Here is a 12,584-nt window from a genome sequence, read left to right as displayed (position 1 = left end):
CTACGGTTGGTGGATTCCGCTATTTCTCAGGTGTGTGTGACCATATTGTCATCAAGTATTGCAGATACTGTAAGCAAAATGAGGACATCTAATATGTCACGTCTGCCTATGTGTTTAAAAGGGTTTTCTGGGAGTACAATATTGATGACTATCCTCAGGATAAGTCATTATTTTCAGATTGATGGAGGTCTGACTCCCGCCACTGCCACATATCAGCTGTGGCTCTCCGGTGAATGCTGCGGCCTCCTCACAGCTTACCAAGCACAGTGTCGTACATTGTGTAGTGGTTGTAGCTCAGGCCTATTCACTTGAATGGCATATTTACCAACTTTTCAGCTGGTAAAATTGGGGCATATAAGCCCCACCCCGGGAACATCCCAACCCCGACCGGGACCACCCTATAATGGACGAAGTTTATGCTAGCCATGTCCATTTTTGCCCCGGGATATCGCAAATTTGCTGGGACTGTCTCTGAAAATCAGGGACAATCCCGCCACATTTGGGCCACTTGGCAGCTGTGGAATGGGACTGAGCTGCACGTAGGCCACGTGATCAATGAATGTGATGTCACTGACCTAGGAAAAGACCGCAGCACTCACTGAGGCGCCGTGGCCCCTTCAAACAGCTGATCGGTGGGGTTACTGGGAGTCAGACCCTGCTGATTTGATCTTGATGACCTATCCTGAGAATAGGTCTGCATTATTGTACTCCCAGACAAACCCCTTTAAACTAGGATAACTAAAGGAAAGACATAACTTGGATAAGCAATGTAGGATATAAACTTTCGCCTCTAGAGTTTATGTAGTTAAGGCGTAGCTCCACTTTAGTGAAGGTTCCTAAGATTATGTTTTAAATCACATCTATAACCCATGAATGATACTTAAAAATGGCTTCATTGGGCTCTATTTAAAACCTCAGTGCAGCTGTTTTCTCCAACAGCCCTCTCAAGTATCATGAGCAGGTGCAGGGCATGGAGAGTGAAGTGTTAAACCAGTGATTGTGCCCCCTCATACTGTCACCATGAGCTTGATCGTTGTTGCTGAACAGACATCCAAGTGAGGATATAATATGAGTAAAACAAAACCGATGATGGGGTGATATTTGGATTTTTTTATGTCTTGATAACAATGACACATGCTACAATTGTATCATCTATTTTACTAATGACCCAGAATAACTCAGAACTATGAATGACGTGTACTCTGCCCAGCAGACTAATAAATTACCATTAGCAACGTAACAGTATGTCTATGGCCAGTCTTAAAGGGGTTGTGCAGGGGTTTTATATTGATGACCTATTCTCAGATCAGTGGGGGTCTGACACCCAGCATCCCCGCTGATCAGTTGTTAGAACACAAGTGCTGCTTCCTCTTCATTATACTACCCGTCGTTTCGGAAGTGCTGTGTAATTACAAGTACTCGCTCTAAGAAAGGCAACGTGTAGTGTAAACTCTATCAAGCATTTAGGGAGGCAGTGGCTGATGTAAGGAGGCAGAAACTGGGGCCAGGAGACCAGAGGCAGGCTGAGAAGCCTCTGCAGCTTACAGTTATCTGGAGCCTTCAGTAGAGGGCTGAAGATGGATACTCCCTAGCCCCTTAAGTTAGGTAGTTAGACACTTTACATAAAGTTTAACATATTTCCCTAATTAAAATATATTAGAAAAACACGCTAACTGTCCCTACACATAAAAATTGACAGTTACACTTTAACATGAAGGGATCATTTTAGACAACCGATGACAGATCATTGTCTGAAAAGAAGCCAGCCGTGTTTCTAATTTTCCTCCGATAGTCGGACAAATAAATCTTTTGTTATGAAAAGATATTTTAAATGTCCTTTCCTTGAAAGAATATTCTCAGAATGTTCCCATAAAGATTGTTTGTCCTTCACCAGGTGTCGTTGAATATATATGGCCAATCTGAATAACTGGAATGGAGAGTATGGACTAAAATATGTATGGCTGCATGATCATTCACTAGATTATTGTTCATTCAATGTTTGTTCAACCATCAACCTACTAATAGATAAGAGACTATTTGCACACCACAGTCACCTAACATATGCCTGTTTAAGTCGGCCATTTTACACTGAACAAAAATATAAACGCAACACTTTCGGTTTTGCTCCCATTTTGCATGAGCTGAACTCAAAGATCTGAAACATTTTCTACATACACAAAAGACCCATTACTCTCAAATATTGTTCACAAATCTGTCTAAATCTGTGTTAGTGAGCACTTCTCCTTTGCCGAGATAATCCATCCCACCTCACAGGTGTGGCATATCAAGGCGCTGATTACACAGCACGAATATTGCACAGGTGTGCCTTAGACTGCCCACAATAAAAGGACACTCTGAAATGTGCAGTGTGATCACACAGCGCAATGCCACAGATGTCGCATCGTTTGAGGGAGCGTGCAATTGGCATGCTGACTGCAGGAATGTCTACCAGAGCTGTTGCCCGTGCAATGAATGTTCATTTCTCTACCATAAGCCATCTCCAAAGGCGTTTCAGAGAATTTGGCAGTAAATCCTCACAACCGCAGACCACGTGTAACCACACCAGCCCAGGACCTCCACATCCAGCATGTTCACCTCCATGATCATCTGAGACCAGCCACCCGGACAGCTGCAGCAACAATTGGTTTGCATAACCAAAGAATTTCTGCACAAACTGTCAGAAACCGTCTCAGGGAAGCTCATCTGCATGCTCATCGTCCTCATCGGGGTCTCAGCAGTTCGTCATCGTAACCGACTTGAGTGGGAAAATGCTCATATTCGATAGTGTCTGGCACGTTGGAGAGGCGTTCTGTTCACGGATAAATCCCGGTTTTCACTGTTCAGAGCATATGGCAGACAGCGTGTGTGGCGTCGTGTGGGTGAGCGGTTTGCTGACGTCAACGTTGTGGATCGAGTGGCCCATGGGGGCGGTGGGGTTATGCAATGGGCAGGCGTATGTTATGGACAACGAACAGAGGTGCATTTTATTGATGGCATTTTGAATGCACAGAGATACCGTGACGAGATCCTGAGGCCCATTGTTGTGCCATTCATCCCTGACCATCACCTCATGTTGCAGCATGATAATGCACGGCCCCATATTGCAAGGATATGTACACAATTCCTGGAAGCTGAAAACATCCCAGTTCTTGCATGGCCAGCATACTCACCGGACATGTCACCCATTGAGTATGTTTGGGATGCTCTGGATCGGCGTATACGACAGCGTGTTCCAGTTCTTGCCAATATTCTGCAACTTCTCACAGCTATTGAAGAAGAGGGGACCAACATTCCACAGGCCACAATCAACAACCTGATCAACTCTATGCGACGGAGATGTATTGCACTGCGTGAGGTAAATGCTGGCCACACCAGATACTGACTGGTTTTCTGACCCCCCCCCTCAGTAAGGCAAAACTGTGCACATCTCAGAGTGGACTTTTATTGTGGGCAGTCTAAGACACACCTGTGCAATATTCATGCTGTGTAATCAGCGCCTTGATATGCCACACCTGTGAGGTGGGATGGATTATCTCGGCAAAGGAGAAGTGCTCACTAACACAGATTTAGACAGATTTGTGAACAATATTAAAGAGTAATGGGTCTTTTGTGTATGTAGGAAATGTTTCAGATCTTTGAGTTCAGCTCATGCAAAATGGGAGCAAAACTGAAAATGTTGCGTTTGTATTTTTGTTCAGTGTATTAATAGTGTAGACGTTTGTGTACAGCACCTTTTATCCAAACAAGACCGTACCAAAAAAGTTCTAAGATGCTGTAGGAAGACAAGTAGTCTTTTGCATTTATTATTTTATATGTTTGAATACATGTATGGTTAAGAGTTGTTTAAATGAATTGAATTTCTCATATTAACTATGTAACTATCTTGGGTTTTACAAAATTTTACAAAATTATGGAACAGAAGACCCAGTGAAAGTTACAAGCACCACGGATGCATCAAACAGCTAATCGATAGCAGTGCTGGGAGTCGGACCCCGCTGATCTGATATTGATGGCCTGTCCTTTAGATAAGTCATTAATATTTGTAGCTCAGACAACCCCATTAAGGTCCCCATAAACATTAAGCTATTGTCAGCACAAACCAATAATCTAACTCTTCCACAACAGATGAATTTGGGGGAGATAACAATTGGACCCTTTGTATTGCAATGGCTGATCCTTTGTCCTCCTAGGAGGTATGCCACCACCAGATGCATCTAGCAGCAGCTTTCTCCCCACTGAAAACACATCCATGGCAAGTCAAAACAAGCATGTATGTGGGAGTCCATAGAGGTACGAATAGCTATTTATAGGCTCCTTTAAAAGGATCTTTCCGGTCACAGCTACTGTATAAAGGGAATCTTTCACCAGGTTTATGCTGCCCTATCTGAGTGAAGTTGTGAGTCCTAGTATTTATGAGCTCCTGTCTCTAACAACCCCCCTCCCCCCCCCCCCCCCACTGATTGACTGCTTTCTCATTACATACAGTAAAGAAAGAGAGCTAGAGAGGTAATCATCCCCGGGAGGGCACCACTGCTCAATAATACCTGGACACTAGCACTCAGATCCCACTGCAACTGCTCCACAGGAACTTTTTGAAAATGACTGTAGCAGTGGCTGATGTGCGCCGCTGTTCCCCTGCTTACCGCCGCAGTCCCGGGCGCCGTGTTCAGCGGTGATCTGCAGCTGGTGCTGTCCTGGGCTCTGTTTGTGTGGGTGCTGTTGTTCTGGGATACGCTCCACATTTTTCTCTCAGCCCTGGCCACATTATGCTTGCTGCTTGTTTCCTGCAGCACTTCCTTAGGGCCGGCACACGTTGGTTCCTGGGTTTTATAGGTTAGGTCATGTGACCTTGTTGACCTATCCTAGCCCTTCTGCGCATATATAAGTGGCTCAGCCCCTTCCCAGAGGCCTCTGTGTCAAGGTCCTTGTGTCCTGCTAAGATTCCTGTTTTCTGCTAATGTTCCTGTGTTAATGACTCTTATCTGTATTCCTAGACTCTGCTACCTGTTGGATCCCTATCTACTTGCCTTGACTCTCCTGTTGCTGACCCGGATTGCCTGACCTGTACATGTGCCGCCTACCCTGACCTTTTGCTTGTCTAACTACGCCTTTGCCTCATCCTTTGGTACTGCACCTCTGGTACCTTTCTCAGGTACCTCCTAGTCCGCCTGAACCAGCTGCCTCGTGTGCCTATTCTCCTTAAGAGGTAGCGACCTGGTGTTCCCCTCGGGAAAGTCTATCCCCACCATCAGGGGTACTGTGAAGATCCTGGGGTTCACTTAGACAACGCCCTTAGAGGAGGTAGGACACGTGGCACAGTGGGTTCACACCTACTGTTTCGTGACAACTGCAAGACCAAAAAAGTATTTGACCCTCATATAAGACAATATAAGCCTAGTGACAGATTCAAAAATCAGAGAAAAAGATACAAAACATCCTGCGCGATATGATAACTGAATATGTGGATGCACATGGCAACATTTATAAGGAAGAAATCATGGAAAATAATGCACTAACACAATAGATGGAAACATTATGTATGGACTAAGCCCTCACTCTGGTATAATAAAATCTGAGACTCTCAGCCAATAAATTTTGATAAAAAAACACATCTGTGCCCACCTACCAGTGCCAAGGTGGTCTCAGTCAGGCAGGTCCTACTCTAAACCTACCTATGCCATTGGGCATCTATATTCAGGAGAGCAGACCCTGCACATATAGTGTGCTGCTCCTAGTTACCTCTGTGTGCATAAAGCAACTGATGAGAAAAGGAGCACACATAGCTATATGTACCACCTAATCAAGGTTGCCTGTCGGATAGGTGGGGCAAAAAGTGCGCAAGAATGCTACTCCCCAGATAATAGGAGCGCATTCACACTTGAAGGTGCCACTACTTCAAAAACATAAATTTATCAAAAATCACAGAAAAAGATACAAAACCTCCTGCATGGTATGATAACTGAATATGCGGATGTACAGATTCCCCTTAATGCAATGCTACCGCTGAATGAATATCTACCGTAATTCAAAGATAAGTCCCAGTATCTAAATGATGTTTTTTGCAGTATAATTTACAAGGTTAAGTGGCTAATACCTCTGCTAATAGCTGATAAATGTTAACATAGGAAACGCAGTGGAGATATAAAATACAATTCAAGTCCCTTAATGCTGGCCATAACCTCAAGTGCATCTCCATATCATTTTGTCTTTAATGATCCACTAAAGCGACTGTTCCTTAGTATAATAACATTGAAGACTGCACATAAAAGTGACCATTAGTCATGAGACTACAGACCAAGTACAGATCATTCGGTGAACTAGAATGTTTAATGCTGGATTCATAGTGTAGCTTTTATTTCAAGTGTGAACAAGTGCTTTAGGTTAATATGCAACTGGACAAATAATGTGTCATCATAGGAAGGTTTCTACTTCCTATGATGACACATTATTTGTCCAGTTACATTCTCCGATGAGACACACGCTATTGTTAAGGAAGGAGTTAATGGACATTTTAAGATCTGCTGACTTTGCCAGGTAGAATAAATTCTTATTTTCTGAACTGAATCCAGATTGCGCTGGTTCGTTATGTGTCACCAGGAGTAAGGTTTTCTTTCCTTGTCGGTGTTAAATGATATCGTGTGTATGCTGGATAAAGCCTGGTTTCTAAATCTGTGTCACAGAGAGCATAGAGACACTGCTGGGATGATGTTAAACCTAGACGTCAGGGATGTAGCAAGTCTTTCCTTGACCTAGGGCATAATTTTAATCCAATGCCTTAGTCATGTCATGGCATCCCCCTAGGCAACCATTAGCTGTGTCACATTCACCACCAGCACCCTAGACATAGACACATCCTGTATAACTGGTCATTTGGATAAATTGTTGTTGTTTATAGCCAATGAAGTCTGGGAGATAACTGCTCTACAACCTAGCTTTGCTATATTACTTAAAGGCTGTGGACACCTTTGGGTGCAATTTTTTTTATTACTGAATTGTACTCATTTTGAGCAAAAAATTTTTTTTTTAATTATTCTTTATTAAAATTTTGGAGCCCCTTTCTCTGTACAGCCTTGAAATTATCTAGTAGTAGGCTCTGTAAACAAGAGCAGGCTGGTTTATGGTGAAGCAGGGAGCTGACTTCTCCCTGCTTCACTATGGCATTCAACTGTATGTGAGTCCTGTGGCTGCAGATACAATTGAGGGCAGGGGCACCCTGTAACCCGTGACCAGGTGCCCGGCAAAGGGGACCATGTTGGGCCCCCCTTCATGAGTCCAATGTAGTGTTCCCTGTGTGGTCGTACAAGTTGCACACCTCTAAGACAGGCCCTGGTACCACTTTACAGATCCATCGGCACCAAAGTAGAAAACAGGATTTAAACTTCCTCTCCTTTTATGATTCTACCCTAATTTTGTCTTCTAAAATTGCATCAGGAAACCTGACTGTGTGGCCATATCCTAACTGGAAAAACTACGGGGGTCATTTATTAAGACCGGCGTTTTGGCTATATATTTGTCTGTTTTTACATGCATATTATATTTGTATTTTATATTGATTGATACTTTTTATTGTACATGTTTAATTTAGTCCATTGATTAAAACAGACATTCATTTAAAAAACAACAACTGAAAAATACCTTGTGTGAAGACCAGAGAGCCTGACTGCAGTGTATACTATTGAATCATTTATTTATTAGGGGTTTATGAATTACAGTAAGTCAGTGCACTGGGCAATATACTTTCATATATATATATATATATATATATATATATATATATATACTGTTCTTAAAAATATCTAAAAAAATATCTATAAAAATTCAATAAACAAACAATAAAAAATAAAGATCATTTGTATCGCCCGTCTAACAGCACCTGTACTATATAAACGTATTTATACTGTATAGTTATACGGTCACAAAAAAAAAAAAATATAGTAAATTCGCAATTTTTTTGTCCATTCAACTACAGATCACCCCACAGTAAATGTAACCATAAAAAAGTTATGTCAAAATATGCCAATGCAAAGAAGAAGAAAAAAATTTAAAAGTTTTTTTTCTTTAGTGTTAAAACACGAGAAAAAGTATATAACTGTGGTATCCCTGTAATCGTACGCAATAAAAATGAAGCCCATAAAACCATGTTGGAATTTTTTCCAATTTTACCCTATTTGTTTTTTTTTTTTCCAGCTTCCCATTATATTGTATTCCATATAAATTGGTGCCAATAGAAAGTGCAACTTGTCTGGTTAAAACCTAGTACAGCTATGTGAACAGCTACCTAGTACAGCTATGTGAACAAAAAAATAAAAAAGTTACGTTTACGAGAAGTCAGACAGTAAAAAATGAAAACGCAAGAATGGAAAGTCCCAAGGTCGTGAAGGGTTAAACGTGAGCCAACCACAATCCATGTATGTTTATAGATGAAAAAGGTATACTTCTTTTAATTCTGAGGCTGCCCGATTTGCCATCATTCTCCGCTTCCTGCTGCAGTGATGACATCCTGACAATCACTGGCAATAGCAGGTCACTGCATTAGCGTTTAGTATGCTGTACACTGCTTTTGTAGTGTCTTGGAGCAAGGATACTTTGGACTATGGAAATTTGTGGACATTTACCCTCAGGGCTGCCATCAGAAATTTTGGGGCCCCTTACAGGCTCAAGGCCTGGGCCCCCCCTCCTACCCCACCCCTTTAGAATCCGTCCTGACTCCTGGGGGATCTGTGGATGACACACTGTTATGGGGGATCTGTGGATGACACACTGTTATGGGGGATCTGTGGATGACACACTGTTATGGGGGATCTGTGGATGACACACTGGTATGTGGGCATCTGTGGATGACACTTTTATGGGGGCATCTGTGGATGACACACTGGTATGTGGGCATCTGTGGATGACACTTTTATGGGGATCTGTGGATGACACTTTTATGGGGGATCTGTGGATGACACTTTTATGGGGATCTGTGGATGACACTTTTATGGGGGATCTGTGGATGACACTTTTATGGGGGATCTGTGGATGACACTTTTATGGGGGATCTGTGGATGACACTTTTATGGGGGATCTGTGGATGACACTTTTATGGGGGATCTGTGGATGACACTTTGATGGGGGATCTGTGGATGACACTTTGACGGGGGATCTGTGGATGACACTTTGATGGGGGATCTGTGGATGACACTTTTATGGGGGATCTGTGGATGACACTTTTATGGGGGATCTGTGGATGACACTTTGATGGGGGATCTGTGGATGACACTTTGATGGGGGATCTGTGGATGACACTTTTATGGGGGATCTGTGGATGACACTTTTATGGGCATCAGTGGATGACACTCAACCACTCTCAAACCCAACTGGTCAAACTTGTTAAATGGCTCCCAAACACAATATGCCCAATAACACCCCCTCCAACACTTAATTAACCCCTTCATGGCCTAAAAAAAAAATTCAAAGCAGAACACACAGCTAAATGGGGCTGGGTGGGCTGGCAAGGGAGGGGTTAATAACAATAAGTGATGGAGGATCATGGCCCTCTGGGATAATCCAGAAAACAGCTTTGCATTTTACCCCCGAGGAAAGACCACACAACATAGAGCTGCCTAGACAACATAAGGATCAATATGAAAAGAAATAATTTGGAGCCTTTGAAATAGCTCAGCTCAGTATGCCACCATTAACAGTAAAATGATAACTTATAATTTTACAGTTAATGGTGGCATACTGAGCTGAGCTATTTCAAAGGCTCCAAATTATTTATTTTCATATTGATCCTTATGTTGTCTAATGTAATGATAACATCATGGAAACAACCTAATGGACCGTCACCTTAATAAATAAGTGGGGTCCGACCCGTCCAACATGTGATGGAGACAGTGGAGGCTGGAGCATGGAGCCGGCACTGACTCCTTCCTGGGCTGGCTAAGAGGGCACTAGGGCAGGCTTCCACAAAAGTTCCAGAGACCAGAAATTCCCGCTAATCTGAAGGCGGCGTGAGGCAGCGGCCGGCGTCTGATGTCACGTGCGCAGCTGCGCTCCTCTGCACAGCGCCAGCGTTTTAAAGGGAAAAGCAGCGCGGCCAGCGGTACGGGAATCAGCTGGGGGGGGACCGTGGCGGACTATGTAGCGACGCGGACTATAAAGTCAGTGAAGTCACTGACAATTTTGACTAATGACAAAAAAAAGAAAAAAAAGTCGGGACTGGCCGGGCCCCCCAGGGGTCCGGGCCCCTTACTGGGGTATCGGCTGTACCCCCCTGATGACGGCCCTGTTTACCCTTATTGCTACAGTACTATGCAAAGCCGTCAACTCCCTACTTTACTGCATTCTGAAGGGTTAACTTTCACAGTGATTTATGCTGTTATGTGCACATATACTGTTTTATATTGATGAACTGCATGTATATGTTTATTGTAATATATCCTGTTCATTTGCACTATTACACTATAGATGCACTGTGGGAAGGGTTAATGCACAGCCAGCTAATAACGAGAGACTTTGTGACTTTCTACCTATGCAAAGTTTTGGAGGGTAAAACCAGACGCACTGACCTTCTGACTATCTGGCTTAGGCAACTTTCACATCTCCAACATTGTGATCTGACAGCCAGTTTCAGCAGAGAATGACGCAGCAAGCAGCAGTTTCTGTCCAGGTGATTCCCAACATATTTGCCAGATTGCGTCCTGATCTCCGCCGGACCCTATTATAGTTAAAACCACAGTATTCCAGCAGGCTGTTCTCTGCCGGACCAGCCTGCCGGAATTGCTGCTGGAGATGTGAAACTAGCCTTAGATCTGTTGTCTGAAGACTTGATTATGTCTTGAAGGAAAAATGGATTGCGCTGCAGGAGGGTATACTAGAAATAATCAAAGTCACAAAGTTATTTTCTTCCTATGTAAAATCTTCAGTCAAAAGGATTCATCCATGTACACCAAACACAAACTGGGATGTAGAATTCTGAAATAAAATAGAGACCGCACGATGGTGTAGTAACTTCAAACAGAGTGCAACCTAAATACAGGTTATACTCACAAAACTCAGATGGTAATAAGTATAGAGAGCCGGCTCAGCGCTGATAAGGACCCAGGAGCTGCACACCTCAGATGCGGTTCACCAGACCCGACGGACGAATAGAATCTTAAATCATTTCCACAGGCACAGGCTGGATCTCCAGGTAAAAAACACTTAGGCAGAATGTCAAACTTTGCGAAACCCGGGTCGGGCACTTTGTACCTGTTTTAAATTTGCTCCAAAACCTTTGTTGTTTGTGAGTACAATAAATCCATTTTTATTCTACCTTGTGGTATATACTTCACCATTGGCTGATATCTTTCCTTCTGAGACGCTGAGACGTCCGTCGGGTCTGGTGAACCGCATCTGAGGTGTGCAGCTCCTGGGTCCTTATCAGCGCTGAGCCGGCTCTCTATACTTATTACCATCTGAGTTTTGTGAGTATAACCTGTATTTAGGTTGCACTCTGTTTGAAGTTACTACACCATCGTGCGGTCTCTATTTTATTTCAGAATTCTACATCCCAGTTTGTGTTTGGTGTACATGGATGAATCCTTTTGACTGAAGATTTTACATAGGAAGAAAATAACTTTGTGACTTTGATTATTTCTAGTATACCCTCCTGCAGCGCAATCCATTTTTCCTTCTATTTCATTGTATGGACTTTTGCTCACTTGTGTCCAGGATTTTGCAGCGCTAGAGAGTTTGATACTTGAACAGAATTTGTACTTTATTTTTCCTAATTGATTATGTCTTGAAAAGCTGCTTTGTCTTCCCCACAAGATTTCCATTGAAGCTATATACAAGTCTCTGATAGACAGAAATTGTAATATTGTTTCTGTTTAGGCTGTGCTTCTCCACTCCACCCTTCCTACTAGAAGGAGAGCAATCAGAGCAATCAAAGCCCCTAGTGACCACTGCTTAGTAGGAGAGCCTCTGATAATCTGCAGGGACCAGAATTTAGTAGGAAAGACTGTACCAAACTGCATGAGTGACCAGAAGACGATGCTGAGATGGGCCTACTCTTGCACAGATCCTGGGTCACCAGCCCTGTGACCAGGGAGCCAGCCGGACGATTGAGCCACAGATCCTGGACCACCAGCCTTTGACCAGGGAGTCAGCTTTCTGGGAGGGACAGCTAGCTCAGGCCTTTCCTCAGCATCAAACCCTTCTTCTGCCAGGGAGGAGACTGGAGATGCCAGCCCAATGCCTCGCCTGTATTTTTTTGCACTTGAGTTCCTCGAGTAAAAAAGCACCCTGGTTTACTGCAGACCCTGACTCTCTGGACTTATTTCCCATTGGGGTGCACCGGGCCTTACCATCCCTTCCGGAGAGCAGCAACACGTGGTGACACCTCAATGGTGTCCAGAGGACCCAGCCTACCATTGGTGTCACCCCAAACCCAGCCACTGCACTTTGAAGGCAGTTGCCAACTATGGAAATACCAATTATTCAGATTTAAATGTTCTCTCATTTCAGAATTGATCGAGTGAGAACGTGTACTGCCTGTATAATTTCCTTACAGGAAGACCTCTGCTTGCAGTCATCCTATAGGAAGCTTTCTAACTTTC

Source organism: Bufo bufo, chromosome 4 (genome assembly GCF_905171765.1).
Source record: "Bufo bufo chromosome 4, aBufBuf1.1, whole genome shotgun sequence".
Taxonomy (NCBI): Eukaryota; Metazoa; Chordata; class Amphibia; order Anura; family Bufonidae; genus Bufo; species Bufo bufo.
Note: the sequence above shows the minus strand (reverse complement) of the source record.